This window comes from Rhinoraja longicauda, chromosome 17 (assembly GCF_053455715.1).
Source record: "Rhinoraja longicauda isolate Sanriku21f chromosome 17, sRhiLon1.1, whole genome shotgun sequence".
Lineage (NCBI taxonomy): Eukaryota > Metazoa > Chordata > Chondrichthyes > Rajiformes > Arhynchobatidae > Rhinoraja > Rhinoraja longicauda.
Window position 1 is genome coordinate 10,980,607 of NC_135969.1, and position 21,462 is coordinate 11,002,068.

The following is a 21,462-nucleotide window of genomic DNA, read 5'->3' on the forward strand; positions in this document are numbered from 1 at the left end:
CATCGTCTACTCCGCTATTCAACCATGGCTGATCTTTCCCTCCCAACCCCATTTTCCTGCCTTCTCCCAAAACCGCAGGCATGTTTATTAGTCAAGAATCTGTCATTCCCCGCCTTAAAAATACCCAATGACTTGGCCTCCACCTCCGTCTGTGGCAATGAACTCCACAGATTCACCACCCTCTGACTAAAGAAATTCCTCCTCACCTCCTTTCCAAATGTACGTCCTTTTATTCTGAGGCTACGGCTTCTGGTCCTAGAGTTCTCCCTCGAGTGGAACCATCCTCTCCATGTCCACTCTATCCAGGCCTTTCGCTATTCGGTCAGTTCTCCACGGATGCTGCCTGACCTGCTGAGTCACCCCAGCAAGTCGTGCCTTTTTTTTTTGTAAACCAGCATTTGCAGTTCCTTGTTTCTACATTTTGACTGCACCCTACAACCTCCCCAGCTACCACTATCCAGGCAATTCAAACATCGCCTCCCAAATCCATTCTCATCGTCCACAGGTGCAGAAAAGGGCAGGGTGTATGGCAGACTCCTCAACATCCATCCTACCCTGACTCAGAAAGATATTAACAGCCCTGCTTCATAGTCACGTCTACATCGCAAAACGCACTACAACACTTTCACCAGAAGGGCTGCCACAGACACATGGCTCATTATTGTTGTGATATTGCTGGGACTACTTTGTGTATCCAAGAACTACTTTGTATGGCTGTGTATATAAGTGATGGGTGTGATTAGGCGGTCACTCTGGATGCAGGTGGCCACGGAATAAACAGCCTGGAGTTGAGCTCCAGCAATGTAACCTTTTACACAAGTGTACTTGTGGTCCTTCCAGAGTCACTAAAGGTACAACAGGTACCGCACCACGAAGTGCAACAATTATCACCTTCCCAAAGGCTATTAAAGATAGGCTATATTTGCCTTGTCAATGATGCACAGGTCCCAAAAAATGAATTGAATACAATATTCTTCGCACAGGAGCCACTCACCAGTTACCTCACGTGGTCGGGCGTTGTCAGTTGTGATTGCCATGAATGTTGCCAGGACTAGAGGGTCTGAGCTGTAGAGAGAGGTTGAGCAGGCTGGGGCTCTATTCCTTGGAGTTGGAGAACAGGAGGATGAGGGGTGATCTTATAAAGGTGTATAAAATCATGAGAGGAATAGATTGGGTAGATGCACAGAGTGTGTTGCCCAGAGTAGGTGAATCGAGGACCAGAGGTCATAGGTTCAAAGTGAAGGGGAAAAGATTTAATAGGAATCTGAGGTGTAACTTTTTCACACAAAGAGTGGCGGGGTGAATGGAACAAGCTGCCAGAGGAGGTAGTTGAGGCTGGGACTATCCCAACATTTAAGAGGCAGTTAGATAGGTACATGGATAGGACAGGTTTGGAGGGATATGGAACAACACAGGCAGGTGGGACTAGTGTAGCTGTGACATGTTGGTGGGTGTGGGCAAGTTGGGCCGAAGGGCCTGTTTCCACACTGTATCACTATGACTCTATTAACAAGCTAATTGACAATGGAAGAATTCACATACAGGCCTGTTCTCATCTGACATTTGGTGTTCCCAATGTACCTTCCTGTATTTCGGCGAGACCAAGTGTAGACTTGCCGACTGTTTCGCCAAACACATCCGCTTGATCCACCAAGGCCTACTGGATCTCCTGGTTGCTGATCATTTTAACTCCTCTTCCCAGTCCCACACTGACCTTTTTGTCCTGGGCATCCACCATTGCCAGAGTGAAGCCACACACACACAAACTGGAGGAGCAGCACCTCGTATTCCACTTGGGTAGCTTACAACCCAATGGTATGAACATTGAATTCTCCAATTTTAGGTGACCTCCAACAGCCCCCCTAGTCCCGTCCACTCATGTTGCTTTAAGCACCAGGTTGCACCCAGCCTGGTACTGCAGCACCAGGGACCTGGGTTTGATCCTGACCGCGGGTGCTCTCTGTACAGTGTTTGTACATTCTCCCCGAGACTGCATGGGTTTTCACCGGGTGCTCCGGTTTCCTCCCACACCCCAAAGACGTTCAGGTTTGTAGGTTAATTGACTTCGGTAAAGATTGCAAATTGCCCCTTGTGTTAGTGCGCGGGGCTCGGTCAGCACAGACTCAGTGGGCCTGTTCTCGTGCTGCGTCCAAAATATCCAAAGGTAAATCTCTCTCACAACCCCGTGATATGATAGTTATGTGACAACCTTTCAATCTGAAACTCCCACTGCATGTTGACGAACAGAGCTGAGACCGGGAGGTACAAAGGGAAACGTGGGCTCATCTAAAACGACAATTGCATCTCTTTTTTTTTTGCTTTTGGGAAAGAACGTGCTCGGAAAACATCAAGTCTCCTCTGGCAGCTGTTCTATCAATCTGGTTTACTTGAGCAGATAAGACTCATGGTGAGTAGATGGTCTGTCATCAAAGATTAGTCACAGATAGTATTACCTTGTGGCTGCCAGGCAGCTGTGGAGGAGCTCAGTACATGTTACAAAGTGAACACTTGGAAGGGATGCTCTCTCGCGTGGTAGCAGCGACGTTGAGGAATGGATGCAAGTGTGGATGTAACTACTCCAGTCAAAGGGGGACAACAAACCCAGAACAAATCCACATCTAACCATCTTCTCAACCCCCCCCCCCCTCCTCCCAAAATCAATAGGAAACATAAAACCATGCCCTCCTCCCAACTCAGACTTGAGTCAGAAATAGGGTTGCCAACTGTCCCGTATTAGCCTGGACATGCCGTATTCTGAGCTAAATTAGTTTGTTCCGTACGGGACCACCCTTGTCCCGTATTTGTAGGGTTGCCAACTTCCTCACTCCCAAATAAGGGACAAAGGGTGACATCACCGCCCCACACCCCACGTGACCTCACCCAGCCAGCGGCCACATACTCCCGCTCCACCAATTGGTGGAGAAGGAGCACGTGGCCGCTGGCTGGGTGAGGTCACGTGTGGCGCGGGCCGGTGACGTTACCTTGTCCCGTATTTGGGAGTGAGGAAGTTGGTAACCCTGGTAAGAAACCACCCAGACCCATCACTAGAGTTAACAACCCTTGTAAATCAAAGATACTCAAAGTTGACCTTCACCCCACTAACCCCCAGTCTGAAGAAGGGTCACGACCCAAAACGTCACCCATTCCTTCTCTCCAGAGATGCTGTCTGTCCCGCTGAGTTACTCCAGCATTTTGTGTCTGTCTTCAGTTTAAACCAGCATCTGCTGTTTCTTCCTACACCAATGTAAATCTCCATTTGATATTCTAAGATTGGGAAACGATAGCCAAATAGCTCTCAATCTGAGGAAGCCTAATGATAAACAGTCATCACTTTATCTTGAAGGGACACAATGTGCTGGAGTAACTCAGTGGGTCAGGCAGCATCTCTGGAGAGCATTGATAGGTGACGTTTCAGGTCGGGACCCATCCTCAGACAGAGATGCCACCTGACCTGCTGAGTTACTCCAGCACTTTGTGCCCTTTTGTGTAAACCAGCATGCGTATAGTTCCTTGTTTCTATTAGGAGTTTATCTTGAATGGGAATACTTCCAATGAATACACTTAGGAGGAATAGTTTTTAAAAGAGTAGGCATGTTCAAAACTACTGCCTGGATCTTTGTTGCAACATTAGGGGCAGCACAATGGCGCAGCGGTAGAGCTGCTGCCTTAAGGTGCCAGACACCTGGGCTCGATCCTGCCTACAGGTGCTGTCTGTACATTCTCCCTGTGACTGCCTGGGGTTTTTTTTAGATTTAGATTTAGAGATACAGTGCGGAAACAGGCCCTTCGGCCCACCGAGTCTGCGCCGCCCAGCGATCCCCGCACATTATCCTACTCACACTAGGGACAATTTTTACATTTACCCAGTCAATTAACCTACATACCTGTACGTCTTTGGAGTGTGGGAGGAAACTGAAGATCTGAAAACCCACGCAGGTCACGGGGAGAACGTACAAACTCCGTACAGACGGCGCCCGTAGTCAGGATCGAACCTGAGTCTCCGGCGCTGCATTCGCTGTAAGGCAGCAACTCTACCGCTGCGCCACCGTGCCGCCGGTTTTCCCCGGAAACTCCAATTTCCTCCCACACTCCAAAGACATGCAGTTTCGTAGCTTAATTGGTTTCAGTAAAAATTCTAAATCGTCCCCAGCATGTAGGATAAGGTTAGTGTCCGGGATTGGTGGTTGCCGCAGACTTGCTGGGCCAAAGGGCCTGTTTCCGCACTGTATCTCGAAACTAAACTAAACTAGCTCAATTTATGTTCTGGAACCTAAACTTGATGAGATTCCATAGCTGGGGGAAAAAACATCCCCCTGCAAAAAGCAATTGAATTTGTTTCAAAGATTTTGTTGAATGTGCCATGCCTCCTTGCAAGGGAGGAGAAAGCAGGTCCAGGACTAGCCCAGTCCAAGGCACAAATCAGAGGGAGCACAGCAAAGGGATTATCGCCTGCAAGGTTAAGATAAATGTTTCATTGGCCATTTTGTTGCTTACGTGCACTGAATGGGAATACCATAGTCAGTTCGAAATTCTACCATCGGGCAGACGCTACAAGGCCTTCTACGCCCGCACCTCCAGACTCAGGAACAGCTTCATCCCCAGGGCCATAGCTGCTATGAACTGGTCCTGCTGAGCCGGATGGTCACATCGCACAGCGAACCGGCACAGACCTACTTGAACTTTATACTGTTTTAAAACTGTTACTAATTTTGATTCACTGGGTTTAACACAAGAAATTTAGATCGGACAGGATTTGTTAAGTGTATCCAAGAGAGTTTTTTTTTAAAGAGCATCTGGGTTGTTCAACAGCTGGAGGGACTAAATTGGATCTCTTGGATCTCAGAAAGATCTGCAGAATGCTGGTTTAAATCGCAGATAGACACAAAATGCTGGAGAGACTTTAACTGCCACCACCAGGTTCAAGAATAGATTTCTCCTCCGATAATCATGCTCTTGAACATGATTCAATCTCAGCAACTAGGAGTTCCTATGTCAATTTACTGTATTTTTTTAATTATATATTGCTACAGGCTCGTTAAGCTGCTGCAAGGAAGAATTTCATTGTTCTATTGGCGATACATATGACAATTCACTCTCTCCTCTTGTTCAGAGTGGTCCACCTAGTTTCAGTTTGTGTAATTGCCCACCTATACCCCAACTGAGGGGGGGAGGGGGAGGGGGAGGGGGAGGAAGAAGATTTAATGAGAACCCAAGGGGTAACTTTTATTTAAGATACACAAAGGGTATCTTTTATTTAAGATACAAAGGGTGGTGGGTGTATTGAACGAGCTGCCGGAGGAGGTAGTTGAGGCAGGTACTATCGCAACATTTAGGAAACATTTAGACAGGTACATTGATAGGGTAGGTTTAGCTATGGGCAGATGGGACGTGTGTAGATGGGGCGTGTTGGTCGGCATGGGTGCTGCATGACTCCATGAATGGTCAAGATTTGAATAACTTGCTTTCAGTGCTTAAGATCTCGTAGGCACTTGCGTCAGGTTTTGTTGGAACAGGTCAAAGACAGGTCCAAACAGGATGGAGAATTAAAGTGCCAGGTGGCTGGGAGTTCAGGGCCACGCTTGCAATCTGAACAGAAAGGCTATGCAAAGTTGTCACTCAGTACAAAGACAAATCGGCTTTGCCAGTGGGACATCATTTAGATCAGCTGGAGTCAACATCCCAACTTTTCCAAATGGAAAAAAAAAATCACTTACATTTGAACTTGGCTCCACCATGCCAAAGATAGACGTAAAAATGCTAGAGTAACTCAGCGGGTCAGACAGCATCTCTGGAGAAAAGGAATAGGTGACATTTCCGGTCAAGGCCGAAAAATGGAAGACCATTTACTCCTGCCTGCAAGAAATAAGAAAGTAGTCATTCATAAGTTCATAAGTGATAGGAGCAGAATTAGGCTATTCGGCCCATCTAGTGTACTCCACCATTCAATCATGGCTGATCTATCTCTCCCCCTTAAACCCATTCTCCTGCCATCTCGCCATAACCCTCGACACCTGTACTAATCAAGATTCCATCTATCTATCTCTGCTTTAAAAATATCCATTGACTTTGCCTCTACAGCCTTCTGTGGCTATGAATTCCACAGATTCACCAACCTCTGACTAAAGAAATTCCTCCTCATCTTCCTAAAGGAACATCCTTTTATTCTGAGGCTATGGGCCTTGGTCCTAGACTTTCCCACTAGTGGCAACATCCTCTCCACATCTACTCTATCCAGGCCCTTCACTGTTCGGCAAGTTTCAATGAGGGATCCCCCCCTCCTCATCATTCTCCCTTAGTAGCACATATACATTCCATTGAAGATAATTCCTTTAATGGAAAAAAGGGATTGTGACAACGTGCACCTGACAAGCAACTTCTTTGGTGCGTGGCAGGAAATAACCAATTACGAAATTTTAAAAGTGCGTGCTTACAACCGTATTGACACACCATAACATGTTTCATCAACTGCACTGATTAAATTAGAAGTTAAAAGTTCGACAGCTTGATTAGAACGGAGGCCATTTAGAACTGAGATGAGGAAAAGCTTTTTCAGTCAGAGAGTTGTAAATCTGTGGAATTCACTGCCTCAGAAGGCAGTGGAGGCCAATTGCGAATTGGTTAATTCCCGGAATGGCGGGACTATCATATGTTGAAAGACTGGAGCGACTAGGCTTGTATACACTGGAATTTAGAAGGATGAGAGGAGATCTTATCGAAACGTATAAGATTATTAAGGGGTTGGACACGTTAGAGGCAGGAAACATGTTCCCAATGTTGGGGGAGTCCAGAACAAGGGGCCACAGTTTAAGAATAAGGGGTAGGCCATTTAGAACTGAGATGAGGAAAAACTTTTTCAGTCAGAGAGTTGTGAATCTGTGGAATTCTCTGCCTCAGGAGGCAGTGGAGGCCAATTCTCTGAATGCATTCAAGAGAGAGCTGGATAGAGTTCTTAAGGATAGCGGAGTCAGGGGGTATGGGGAGAAGGCAGGAACGGGGTACTGATTGAGAATGATCAGCCATGATCACATTGAATGGCGGTGCTGGCTCGAAGGGCCGAATGGCCTACTCCTGCACCTATTGTCTATTGTCTATTACAGCCATTGACATTCCTTTCCCATGCCCAAAAATGGTGGAAACAAAACACATTCTCAAATAAGACAGGGAAGACATTGAGATTGAAGCCAACAACATTCGTTTTTTTTGCCAATTCAAACTGCTATAAAAGTAAGTGAGTGAAAAGTAAAGTTGCAGATTTGGGATCCTTTTTTTTCCACAAGCAGAGTAATCAAACAGTGTCCAACTGTACAAAAGCCAAGTGCAGGAACCCAGTGGCAAGTAGACAGACTGTTCAACTATCAGACAAAAAAAACTAGTTTATTCCCAGAAAAAAAAAAGCTTGTTTTAAAATCATAGCATAAATCCATTCTATTTAAGTCATTAATTGGAATTCTGTACACACTGCAATTTAAAGCATGCTGGTTGTCTCAGGTCTACATTTTCAAGGTAAATATTCAGTTTTTATTTATATGTAGCACACCTTGTTAGACACCAAGACAGTTGCCAAATAAACTAATACATCTTTAACCCCAAATTCCCGTGCTAATAAATTATGAAATGTTATCTTGGAATTTAACTATTGAAAAAGGGGTCTTCACAAGTTTTCTTAATATCCAGCAAAACTCAAGGGAATAACTTTAAACTGTTATGTTGGAACTTAACTATTGAAAGGGAGTCTTATCCCTTCACAGGTCATCGTAATGTCCAGCACAACACAAGGGAATAACTTTAATTATCAAGGCTCTTCAAATAACTCGCATAGAAGAACAACAGTCAGAGAGTTGTGAATCTGTGGAATTCTCTGCCTCAGAAGGCAGTGGAGGCCAATTCGCTGAATGCATTCAAGAGAGAGCTAGATAGAGCTCTTAGGGATAGAGGAGTCAGGGGGTATAGGGAGAAGGCAGGAACGGGGTACTGATTGAGAATGATCAGCCATGATCACATTGAATGGCGGTGCTGGCTCGAAGGGCCGAATGGCCTACTCCTGCACCTATTGTCTATTGTCTATTGTCTATTGTCTAACTACCACATCAGTATGGATCAGCAAAGGCTTCCCAAAACCAGAATCTCGTACAAAATAGTTCACCTCTGCAGCTTCTCATTCAAACTTCCCAATCATCCTCTTGTCAAAACCTCCACGCTTATCGATCAATGGGCAGTGGTGGCAGATTTACCAGAGTCCACGTGGCCAACGACTACAATATTAATATGGGTTTTCTCTTTGCTCATGATGCCACAATCCAGGGAAGAGAGTGCAATCCCTCTATATACTCTCTTCTGTGGCATTGCCCCTTTATAAAGAAATGTCTTTGCCAGCTTTTTTTTAAAAAGCCGCTTTTTATATCACCCTACCTCTTCCACCTCTATGGTCCAGCACAGAACAATGTTACAAATTAGAATAATTAATATCCAATTAAGCAGCCTTGTCCAATTCATTTGGTTAACGATTAGAATGATTAATCCTGAAAGGAAAAGTTCAGAAACCCTTAAATCATTTTAAATGGCCACAGACAACGAAACTCCACTTCCAATAATTCATTGTAAATACTAATATTATGCATTTTATTTGCTGTGTTTGTGGAACACCACAAAACCCCCAAAATAGTATGTATGTAGAATGGAAGCAACAATCGTCTGAAGCACACATTCTCTGGGGTATTAACAGCCAGGCACAAGATCAGCCACTCTGTCCACTCGTCTCCTTATTGGGTCGCTGCTGAAATAATGTAAGAGGGGCAGCAACCTGTGATGAAGTGTTGCTTCATCTAAGTCTGAAAAATGGTCACAACTCATAGTTTTGCAGTGAACTTACTAATTACAGGCCCCTGTGTGGAACGGGAAGGAGTAGGACAAAGGGCCGGTAAGAGGAAGTCCCTGGGAGTCTAACCTCTCCCCCCCCCCCCAAGCATGAAGACTGAAGGATCAGACAGGAGAGGGATGGTTCGAGAAGTGAACCACATGAGGGGAGAGGCGGTGGGGTCGAGGACGAGCTGCGGAGAAGGGGGTCTGGTGCTGAGACCTAGGAGGGACCAGCCAGGCTGGAGGAGGCCGGCAAGAGGAAAGCGGGTAGACACACCGAAGGGTCTCGACCCGAAACGTCACCCATTCCTTCTCTCCAGAGATGCTGCCTGTCCCGCTGAGTTACTCCAGCATTTTGTGTCGATCTATCGTTTAAACCACCATCTGCAGTTTCTTCCTACACAAGAAAAAAGAGGGACCTGGCGGGCGCGGGGGTGGGGAGCATCGAGAACAAGGAGGGACTATCGGCACTACAATGAGTACTTTGCAACTTTGTCAGTGCCAGATACTGTTTGCGTACTTTGTGTATTTAATGCAGAAATAAAGCATGTCACTGCACCTAGGTACATGTGACAATAAAGCATCATTGAATCATCGTGTAGCTGAAGGTGCTTGACAATATTCAGACAACCCTCACAAGGACTCCTGCAGCCAAGACAATCAGATTGCAATGGTTAGAGGCAAACCGAACGTTTTTCCACCATCACAAGGGTCATTTGTAACAGTCCAAATGGCTCTTCCCTGCCTGAGGATAGATGCTAATGGGCTCAAATATGGGAAGAGCAAGACGCATCGTGTTGGAGGAACTCAGCATGCAGTTCTGATCATCCTATTACAGGAAGGATGTGGAGGCTTTGGAGAGGGTGCAGATGAGGTTTACCAGAAAGCTGTAGACACTAAGTGCTGGAGTAAACCAGGGGGTCAGGCAGCATCTCTGGAGACAAAAAGGATGGGTGATGTTTTGGGGCAGAGTCCTTCTTCAGACTCAAGCAGAAAGCTGTCTGGTTTGAACGGTATTAGCTATAAGGAGAGTTTGGACTTGGATTGGATTGTTTTCCCTGGAACACCAGAGGTTGAGATAGAAGACCTGATAGAAGTATAGGAAAATATGAGAAGCATAGACAGGATAGACAGCCAGTACCTTTCTCCTATGGTGGAGATGCCAACAGCTAGAGGGCATAGCTTTAATGGGAACGGAGCAACGTTTAAAGGAAATGTGTCGGGCAAGTTGTTTACAGAGGATGTTGAGTGCCAGGGGTGGTGGCGGTGGAAGGTTGTGGTATTTAAGAGGCTTTTAGATAAGCACATGGATGTGCAGGGAACGGTGGTGTGTGGATCATGTGCGGGCTGATGAGATTAGGTTTGCTTGGCATCATGTTGGGCCCAGACATTGTGGGCCAAAGGCCTTTCCCTCTGCTGTACTCTTCTATGTTCCAAGTTCTTAAGTTCCATCTAACAAGCAAAGGGGAATGAATGACTTGTGTTTCCTGTTCTTTAGATAGTTCTAATAAAGTCCAAAAATGTATTCAGCACACATTGGAAATGAGGTCAGATGTATCCATGATCACGGCAAGGATGGTATGAAGGCACAGCAGTTACTGCCTCTGCCTCACAACTCCAGAGACCTGGGTTTCATCATGATCTCCATGTGCTGTCTCTGTGGACATTACATCTTCTCCCTGTAACCCCTTTCTTTTCTCTGGATGCTCTCCCACATCCCAAAGATGTGATTTAACAAAGATGTTACTTTACTTTAGACTTTAGAGATACAGAGATGAAACAGGCCCTTCAGTTCACTGAGTCCGTATCACTCCATGCACTGTCCTACACACAATTTATAATTTTACCGAAGCCAGTTAACCTACGAAGTTGCGTGTCTTTGGGATATGGGAGGAAACTGGAGCACCCTGAGGAAACCCACGCAGTCACAGACAGCACGTACAATCTCCACACAGACAGCACCCATGGTCAGGATCGAACCCGGGTCCCTGGCTCCGTGAGGCAGCAACTCTGCCGCTGCACCACCGTGCCGAAGTGAAAGGAAAGAATGAAAGTTAGTTTGGCAGGTACCTTCGCTGTTAATCCTTAACGGTCCCAGCAGAATCTTTGCTCGCAGCCAACTAAATCACCTCCACGTCATAAATATTGCTTTCTGAGTATGTATTCAATTAGGATTTTAAAATGGATAAATCATTCTCCAACAAAAGTCGGTTGACGTGGCCAACTCAGTGAAGCATGAGAGCCAAGAACGCACAAACATTGACGCTCGGGAAGTGATCGCTTAACGCCATCGCCATGACACCCATCAGCTCTGTGGAGCCAGGGTGTCAGGCAAAGGACACTAAAGATGCTACCACAGGATATTAGCTTAGTTCAGCTTATTGTCACATGTGCCAAGGTACAGTGAAAAGCTTTTGTTGCGTGCTAACCAGCCAGTGGAAAGACAATACATGATTACAATCAGGCTTTCCACCGTGTACAGATACATGATAAAGGGAATAACGTACAGTGCAAGATTAAGTTCAGTAAAGTCCGACTAAAGATAGTTCGAGGGTCTCCAGTGAGGTAGATAGTAGCTCTGGACAGCCCACTAGTTGTTGATAGGATGGTTCAGTTGCCTGATAACAGCTGAGAAGAAACTGTCCCTGAATCTGGAGGTGTGCGTTTTCACACTTCTGTACCTCTTGCCTGATGGGAAAGGGGAGAAGGTGCGACTGGTCCTTGATTATGCTGGTGGCCTTGCCGAGGCAGCGTGAGGTGCAGATGGAGTCAATGGAGGGGAGGTTTGCTTGGGTAATGGTCTTCACGTAGTGGTGCAAAGAAATATCATAGTATCGTGGCATTAAAAGACTGTTGGTTTGCTTCCCTCACTAGATACAAGGTGAACATTAACGTGGTGATAACATAGAGTTGTAGTGGGCGGCAGGACTAAAATTAGGGAAGAGTCCCAGTATGTCAGAAAACGAACGATAGACACAAAGTGCCGGAGTAACTTAGCGGGTCAGGCGGCATCTAATGGAAAAAGAGTGGGTGACGTATCCAGTTGGGACCCTTCCTCGGACTGAAAGTAGGGGGAGGTGGGGGGAGGGGGGGGGGTAGTGAAGAACTGGAGGTGAGCAAAGACCAGGACCAACCAGGGCCAGTCACACACAACCTCCAGTAGGTCCATTGTTGGCCGGGGAAGGTGTGATCTCAAGAGGGAAACAATGTGGAGAACTGTGGAACTGGTCAAAGGACTAGGGAGGAGGAAGGTGGCAAGGAGGGAAGGGGGTGGGGAGGGGAATGAAAGTAGACGTTACTTCAAATTAGAGAATTCAATATTCATACCGGCGGGTTGCAAACGACTCAAGCGAAATATGAGGTACTGTACCTCCAAAGTGCGTGTGGCTACACTCTGGAAATGGAGGAGGCACAGAACAGAAAGGTCAGTGTGGGAATGGGAAGCGGAGTTGAAATGGTTGGTAACCGGGAGATCCCATAGGCCTAGGCGGGCCAAGCATAATCAAGGACTAGTGTCACCCCGTCACTCCCTCTTCTCCCCTCTCCCATCAAGCACGAGGTACAGAAGTGTGGAAATGCACACCTCCAGATTCAGAGACAGTTTCTTCCCATCCGTTATCAGGCAACTGAACCATCTTTTGAGTGTGGGAGGAAACGGGAGCAGCCGGAGAAAACCCACGTCGTCACAGGGAGAAGGTACAAACTCCATCCAGACAGTACCCGTGGTCAGGATCAAACCCGGGTCTCTGGTGCTGTAAGGCAGCAACTTTACCGCTGCTCAACTATACTTCCAATGTTATTACAGAAATTGTACTTGAGAAATAGTTTCCTTTAGCTGCAGACCACATTGGGATAATAACGATTAACTTTACTCTCCATTCAATCCTTGGCACTGGACCTGGATGTCCCTGAAGAAAGCATTCCTGTAAATACAGAGACTAAAAGAACTGCAGACGCTGGCATCTTGAGCAAAACTCAAAAGTGCTGGAGGAACTCAGCGAGTCAGGCAGCATCAATGGAGGGAATGGTCAGGCAACGTTTCAGGTCAGGACCCTTCTTCAGACTGATTGTAGTGGGGGGGGGGAAGGAAGAGAGTTACAGAAGGGACAAAGGCTGGCAAGTGATAGGTGGGTACAGGTGCAGGGGGGATTGAAGATGGATGTTGATAGAATCCATCTATCATTTGTATTAATGAAACGATAAAAAATAAACTCCATTAATAGGGCGGCACAGTGGCTCAGCTGGGAGAGCTACTGCCTCACAGCGCCAGAGACCCAGGTTGCACCTGACCTCAGATACTGGTATCACAAAATGCTGGAGTAACTCAGCAGGTTAGGGAGCATCTAGGAGAGAGGGAATGGGTGACGTTTCGGGTTGAGACCCTTCTTCAGACTGATGTCAGGGGGGCGCCCCCCTGACATCAGTCTGAAGAAGGGTCTCGACCCGAAACATCATCCATTCCCTCTCTCCTAGATGCTGCCTAACCTGCTGAGTTACTCCAGCATTTTGTGATACCTTCGATTTGTACCAGCATCTGCAGTTATTTTTCTACATGACCTCATGTGTGAAGTTTGCATGTTCTTTCTGTGATCATGTGAGTTTCGTCCGGGTGCTCCGGTTTCCTCCCACGTCCCAAAGACGTGCAGGTCTGTAGGTTAATTGGCCCTCTGTAAGTTGCCCCTAGGGTGAAGGGAGTGGATGAGAAAGTGGGATAACAAAACTAGTGTGAAAGGGAGATGGATGGTCGGCGTGGACTTGTTGGGCTTATTTCCATGCAGTATCTCTAAATTAAACTAAACTAAACTAATCCAAACTAAACCCAACTAAACTAAACTGAACTAAACCAACCTAAACTTATGCAATACAATACAATATAATACAATACAATACGATACAAAACAATACAACACAATACAATACGATACGATACAATACAATACGATACAATATGATACGATACGATACAATATAATACAATACGACACAGTATAATACAATACAATGCAATACAATGCATGGGTAGACCACTTTGAGTACACACAAAGCTCCTGTGTAATACTGATTGATCTAAGGACACATTGTATGCTTTCCATATTTCATATCAGTTGTTGGTTACTTCTGACCGACAATTATGATCAATATTTTTGTGAACATTCAACGTTGGGAGCTCCAGAGGAAGGTTACACAATAAGACTCACTGCTGAGAGTTCAGAGTACAAGGGATTCTGCAAAAGCACATCGCTGAGTCAACAGAGTGTAACTACTCATGGGTCAGTGCCAAAGCATAAAGCCAATACCCGTCTGTCTCCAATTGCCCAAAATCTGCAATTACAGAGCTGCAGTGTACATGCCTCTCGCGGCACTCTTAACTTGTGCTGACCGCAAATCACAGCCTCCCTCGTGCAGCCCACACGGTAGTGAATGTTAAATAACATTTTTCAGGGCTAACCATTTCCATTTATTGCTGTTATTTTAATACGAAAGGACCACCGTCCCAAATAATTGTCTTCACCATGAGCTGAACACGCCCCAGAAAAAGTGCTTATTCAAAACTCATCTTGGATGAGTGCCAATGAAAGATTCCATTGAATGGTTAGATGTCAAGTCAAGTCAAGTCAAGTCAATTTTATTTGTATAGCACATTTAAAAACAACCCACGTTGACCAAAGTGCTGTACATTTGAATTAGGTTCCAATAGAAAAAAAAATGAAAACATACAGTAGCACGCAAACAGTTCACAGCGCCTCCTCAATGAGCCTCAAACGCTAGGGAGTAGAAATATGTTTTGAGCCTGGACTTAAAGGAGTCGATGGAGGGGGCAGTTCTGATCGGGAGAGGGATGCTGTTCCACAGTCTAGGAGCTGCAACCGCAAAAGCGCGGTCACCCCTGAGTTTAAGCCTAGACCGTGGGATAGTGAATAGCCCCAAGTCGGCCGATCTGAGGGACCTGGAGTTAGAGAGGGGGGTTAGAAGATTTTTGATGTAGGGGGGGGAGTGTCCATTTAGGGCTTTATACGTGAATAGGAGGAGCTTGAAGTTGATTCTGTACCGTACAGGGAACCAGTGGAGAGAGGCCAGAATCGGGGTGATGTGGTCCCTTTTACGGGTACCCGTCAGGAGTCTCGCTGCGGCGTTTTGGACCAGTTGCAGGCGGGACAGGGAAGATTGGCTGTGTATAGGGAGTTGCAGTAGTCTAGGCGGGAGGAAATGAAAGCGTGAATGATTTTTTCTGTGTCGTCGAATTTGAGGAAAGGTTTGATTTTAGCTATGGTTCGAAGTTGGAAGAAGCTGGCTTTTACCACAGCGTTGACTTGCTTATCAAATTTTAATGCAGAGTCAAATATCATGCCGAGGTTTTTGACATGCGGTTTGACTAGGCAGGATAGGCTTCCAAGACTGCCTGTTATCAATTTGATGGAGTCGGGGGGGCCGAATAGGATGACCTCAGACTTGCTCTCATTTAATTGGAGGAAGTTCTGTGCCATCCAACATTTTATGTCCTCAAGGCAGTGTGAGAGGCTGTTTAAATTTGACTGGTTGTTGGGTTTCAGGGGGAGGTAAAGCTGAGTGTCATCGGCATAGCAGTGGAAAGAAATGCCGTGCCTTTGAATGATTTGGCCAAGGGGGAGCATGTATAGAGAAAAGAGAATGGGGCCTAGGATTGAGCCTTGTGGAACTCCGCAGGAGAGGCTAGCTGGAGCAGAGGAATAACTGCCTATGTTGATGGCGAAACTCCTATCTTTGAGGTACGAAGCGAACCAGCTCAGGGCAGTGCCATCAATGCCAACCGCATACCGGAGACGGTCAATAAGGATGGTGTGGTCCACTGTATCGAATGCTGCGCTGAGGTCGAGAAGGAGCAGGATTGCACAGTCGCCGGTGTCGATGGCGAGAAGCAGGTCGTTGTGTACCTTCAACAAGGCAGACTCTGTGCTGTGGTGGGCTCTGAAACCTGACTGGAAACTTTCCAGGATGGTGTTTTGGTGCAGGTAGGGCACTAATTGGTTAAGGATTGCCTTTTCAAGGACTTTTGACAGGAATGGCAGTTTGGAAATGGGTCTGTAGTTGCTAGGCAAGGTGGGGTCTAGGTTAGGTTTTTTCAGTAGGGGCTGGACCACCGCGTGCTTGAAACTGGTTGGAACAGTGCCAGTGGCCAGAGAACTGTTGATAATAGAGAGGATGCTGGGACCAGCTATTGCAATGACATCCTTCAGAAGGGCAGTGGGGGCAGGATCAAGGGGGCAGGTTGCAGGTTTCATAGCGGAGATAAGCTTTGCAAGGGAGGATAGAGTGACGGGTTGGAAGCAGTGGTCTGGCAGTTACTGTACCTTCCTGACTGAAACTTCCAGCATAGTCATTTCACTACGTGTGGTGGTAGACACCCAGGAAAGCGCATTTTCAGCAAGTTATTCCCAGGAAAATCCCACATGCCTTTCAACAATCTGGAAGTGTGCAGTTTTCACTGTGAGAATGTCACAGGAAGCAAACGTGATTGGTAAATATGGAAGGAGGAAATTGCATGTGCTAGGACATGGTGAACAGATTGCTTTGGAAATTTATATTAAAAATATGTCATAATGTTCAGAAGGCAAATCAATCCACTCCAGTCTGAGTGCATGTTGGTTTCCAGCTGGTATTGTCAAGACTGAGCCCCGGGAAGGTATGTGCCAAATTCACTTTAAATTTATTATGTATTTGCATTGGTGAATCAGATCTTCACTGCCGCCTCCACTGGTGTCAAAGCCGCACCTCTTAAATTACAGGGTAGCTTCAATAGCAGATGGACTTTGCAGCAACAGAGCAAGCTCACGCTTGCAATCTAACAATTTTTTTTAGTTATCCAGCAGAAGACTGGACTTCTTTGTTGTATCTTGAATCTTGCTAACATCTCGCACGAACGGGGAAGGGGAATTGAGGCAGCACTGTGGTGCAGTGGTACAGTTGCTGCCTTGCAGTGCCAGTGGTCTGGATTCCATCCTGACCTCGAGTGCTGTCTGTACAGAGTTTGCACTTTCACCCCGCAACCATGTGGGTTTCCTCCGGGTGCTCCGGTTTCCTCCCACACTCCAACGGCGTGCACGTTTGTAGGTTAATTGGCTTCTTTAAAACATTGTAAATGGTCCCTAGTGTGTGTGGGATAGTGCTAGTGTATGGGGTGAGTGCTGGCTGGCATGGACTCAGTGGCCTGAAGGACCTATTTCCATACTGTACCACTAAAGTCTGAATTCTAAAAGTCTAAAGACCTTATAAACCTATCGTGAGCAAACGGAATTTGATACCCAACGGGATGAAATGAGATTACAAACAGTGGTGGACCACCCAGTCCATCAGGGGTACTGACCTTCCCCTCAAGAGAGAGCTAGATAGAGCTCTTAAAGTTAGCGGAGTCAGGGGGTATGGGGAGAAGGCAGGAACGGGGTACTGATTGAGAATGATTAGCCATGATCACATTGAATGGCGGTGCTGGCTTGAAGGGCTGAATGGCCTCCTCCTGCACCTATTGTCTATTGTCTATTGTCTATTGTCATCAAAGGGATCTATTGCAGGCAGCCAGCATCATCAGAGACCCACACCACCCTGGCCATGCTCTCCCTTCACTCCTGCCATCAAGAAGAAGGTATAGGAGTCTGAAAGCCGTGACCACCAGTTTCAAGAATAAATTCTACCCAATAACCATCAGGCTCTTGAACAACGCTAACCAATGAACTATGGGCTGTGTTTGGTTGCATGAAGGACTTTAGGCTTTTTTTGCACTAGTATTGAGGTTATTAATTTATTGACTCTTATTGATTATATACAGTAAATCCTCATTATAACAGACTGTGAAGGGGAGGGGGATGGTGTTCTTCATTGCTGATTGTCCACTATAATCGAGTAAACATAGAAACATAGAAAATAGGTGCAGGAGTAAGCCATTCGGTCCTTTGGCCCTTTGAGCCATGCACCACCGTTCAATATGATCATGGCTGATCATCCAAAATCAGTACCCCGTTCCTGCTTTCTCCCAAATCCCTTGATTCCATTAGCCCTAAGAGCTAAATCTAACTCACTGGGTTAGTATGAGTAAGGGTTTGTTCTCCCATTGACACCACTGCCCGGGTGCTGGGTCAGAATCCTGGAGCCCCCACACTGAGAGCCCAGTGGGACCTCCCTCACCACATCCAAGATGGCCGCCCGGCCCCCACCTTGCCCAGTGTAGCTGGGGAACGGCAGTAACCACTGCCCTTGCTGCTGATTCCTGCATTCAGACACTCAGAGCAAAACAGGAGGGCTGGGGGTCGGGGTGGCAGTGGTGGGGAGAGGAGGGTAGGAGATAGGGTGGCAGTGTGGAGAGGAGGGCTGTGGTAGCAGTGTGGCGGGGAGAGGAGGGCAGGAGATGAGGTGGCAGTGTGGCAGGGAGGAGAGGGCTAGGGGTGGCAGTGTGATGGAGAGAGGGGGGCTGGGTAATGGGGTGGCAGTGTGGAGAGGAGGGCTGCGGTGGCAGTGTGGCGGGGAGGAGAGAGCTGGGGTGGTAGTGTGACGGGAGAGAGGGGTGGGGTGACAGTGTGGTGGGGAGGGGGGGTGGGGGTTGAGGTGGCAGTGTGGAGAGGAGGGCTGGGGTGGCAGTGTGATGGGGAGAGGGGGGTGGGGTGACAGTGTGGTGGGGAGGGGGGGTGGGGGTTGAGGTGGCAGTGTGGAGAGGAGGGCTGGGATGGCAGTGTGGTGGGGAGGGGAGGTGGGGGTTGAGGTGGCAGTGTGGTGGGGAGGGGAGGTGGGGGTTGAGCTGGCAGTGTGGAGAGGAGGGCTGGGATGGCAGTGTGGTGGGGAGGGGAGGTGGGGGTTGAGGTGGCAGTGTGGTGGGGAGAGGGGGGGTGGGGGTTGAGCTGGCAGTGTGGAGAGGAGGGCTGCGGTGGCAGTGTGGTGGGGAGATGAAACCCTGTCCTGCTCCAACTGAGATTCCCATGACCAACTGCCCACCCAGAGTTCAGGGTGACCGGACGTTGACCTTCAACGTTAAGTCCCGTTCTCTTTCCAAAGACCTGCTGAGTGTACAAAGTCCGTAACAGATAAAAATGTATTTTTGGTACTGCAAGGGAAAAAAGCTGTTTGTTACATGACATTATTTAATAAAGTTAAGAGTCGATCTAAGCGATCGCTTGTCAATTTTAATGCCTTCTGATACTGATAATAAAATGGTAAAAATATTAAATGACTCTCTTTTGCGTTTTATTAATCAATAGACAATAGACAATAGGTGCAGGAGTAGGCCATTCGGCCCTTCGAGCCAGTACCACCATTCAATGTGATCATGGCTGATCATTCTAAATCAGTACTCTGTTCCTGCCTTCTCCCCATACCCCCTGACTCCACTAATCATTAATAGGCTATGAATTTCATTACACGAGATCACTAAAGATGTACACGTCAAAGAGAGGGTGGTTAGGGACAGAGATTGTTGTGCCAATTTAAGTTGGAGAGGATAAAATCGTTTGGTGGAGGAATTCAGTGGGTCAGCCAGCACCTGTGAAGGAAAGAAGCAGTTAACATCTTGGTCAACATCTGGGCTTGAAGAAAAGTCCCGACATGAAATAGAAACATTGAAACGTAGAAAATAGGTGCAGGAGTAGGCCATTCGGCCCTTCGAGCCTGCACCGCCATTCAATATGATCATGGCTGATCATCCAGCTCAGTAACCTGTACCTGCCTTCTCTCCATACCCCCTGATCCCTTTAGCCACAAGGGCCACATCTAGCTCCCTCTTAAATATAGCCAATGAACTGGCCTCAACTACCTTCTGTGGCAGAGAATTCCACAGATTCACCACTCTCTGTGTGAAGAAATGTTTTCTCATCTCGGTCCTAAAAGACTTCCCCCTTATCCTTAAGCTGTGACCCCTGGTTCTGGACTTCCCCAACATCGGGAACAATCTTCCCGCATCTAGCCTCTCCAACCGCTTAAGAATTTTATATGTTTCAATAAGATCCCCCCTCAGTCTTATAAATTCCAGCGAGTATAAGCCTAGTCTATCCAGTCTTTCTTCATATGAAAGACCTGCCATCCCAGGGATCAATCTGGTGAACCTTCTCTGCACTCCCTCTAAGGCTAGAATGACTCCCTCTAAGGCTAGAACAAGGCTGTTAACCTGCTGAGTTCCTCCTGCAGTTTGTTTTTTTTTGCTCAAATTTCCAGCACCTGCAGTTTCTTGAAAAGAAACCTCCAAACCCCTGGTTCAGTTGGATTGCATCAAAGCTTATTAAAAACAAAGCTGGAGATGTTACAGCAGAGGCTCCATCAGAGAAATATAAAACTTAAGTTAAAGTGACAGAACAGGTAGACAATTAATGTATTTCCTGTACATACAAATAGAGACTGAACAAGTTTACAAACTGCAGACTAAATAGTTTAATTTAAGAAAAATAATGCAATACTTATTTAAAGATGCAACATGGATATATTTTGAAATTAAAATTACGTAAAAGATAAATCAGCATAACTTGCAAAAGGGAAGGCCATCCTGACCAAGCTTGTTAAATTATTTCAGAAGTAATGGAAGGGGGAGTAATAGAAAGTTCCTCCAGCACTTTGTGTTTTGCTCAAGATTCCAGCACCTGCAGTTCCTTGGATCTCCAGAGAAAGGAGGGATATCGGCATTGATTTATTATTGTCAAGCTTATGAAGATACAGCGGGAAATATTTGTTTTGTTTGCAATAAATGAGTACGGCAAGTGGTGCAAAAAGAGAAAATAAACAGGGTGCAGAATCTACAGCTACAGAGAAAGTGCAACTAAAGAAAAGTGCAAGGGCCATAGCAAGGTAGATTGGAAGATGGAGAATTCAGCTTTCGCTGTTTTTGGATCTAGTAGTACGTGGTTTCAAGCATTTATATTTTTTTGCCCCATGGGAGAGGGGAGAAGAGAGAATGACCTGGATGTGAGGGATCTTGATTATGTTGGCTGCTTTCCTGAGGCAAAGTGTAGATGGAGTCACGGGTGGGGAGGGATGTGTTTTGTATAATGGACTGGGCCGTGTTCAGAACTACAATCTCTTGCTGCACAGAGCTGTGATGCATCCAGATAGAATGCCCTGTGCTGTACACCAATAGAAATTGGTAGTCTTTGGAATCATGCTGAATTTCCTTAACCTTCTGAGGCAGTGTGCTTTCTTTGCCATAGCATCAATAAGAGAAGCCAGTAAGTACGAGGTATTTATAATTTCCAAGAAAAAAAACCTTCAATGTGGCAGCAAGGTTGTTATAAAACACAAAGTCCATTATACAAAACACATCTCTCCCCATCCTTGACTCCATCTACACTAATAAAACACAACAAAGCATAGTGTTTACTCTGTTAGAAAATAACTGCAGTTGCTGGTACAAATCAAAGGTATTTATTCACAAAATGCTGGAGTAACAGCAAGTCAGGCAGCATCTCAGGAGAGAAGGAATGGGTGACGTTTCGGGTCGAGACCCTTCTTCAGACTGAAGAAGGGTCTCGACCCGAAACATCACCCATTCCTTCTCTCCTGAGATGCTGCCTGACTTGCTGAGTTACTCCAGCATTTTGTGAATAAATACCTTCGATAGTGTTTACTCTGGTTACTCTATTTTGCAAAGGTTGTGAAGTGGTA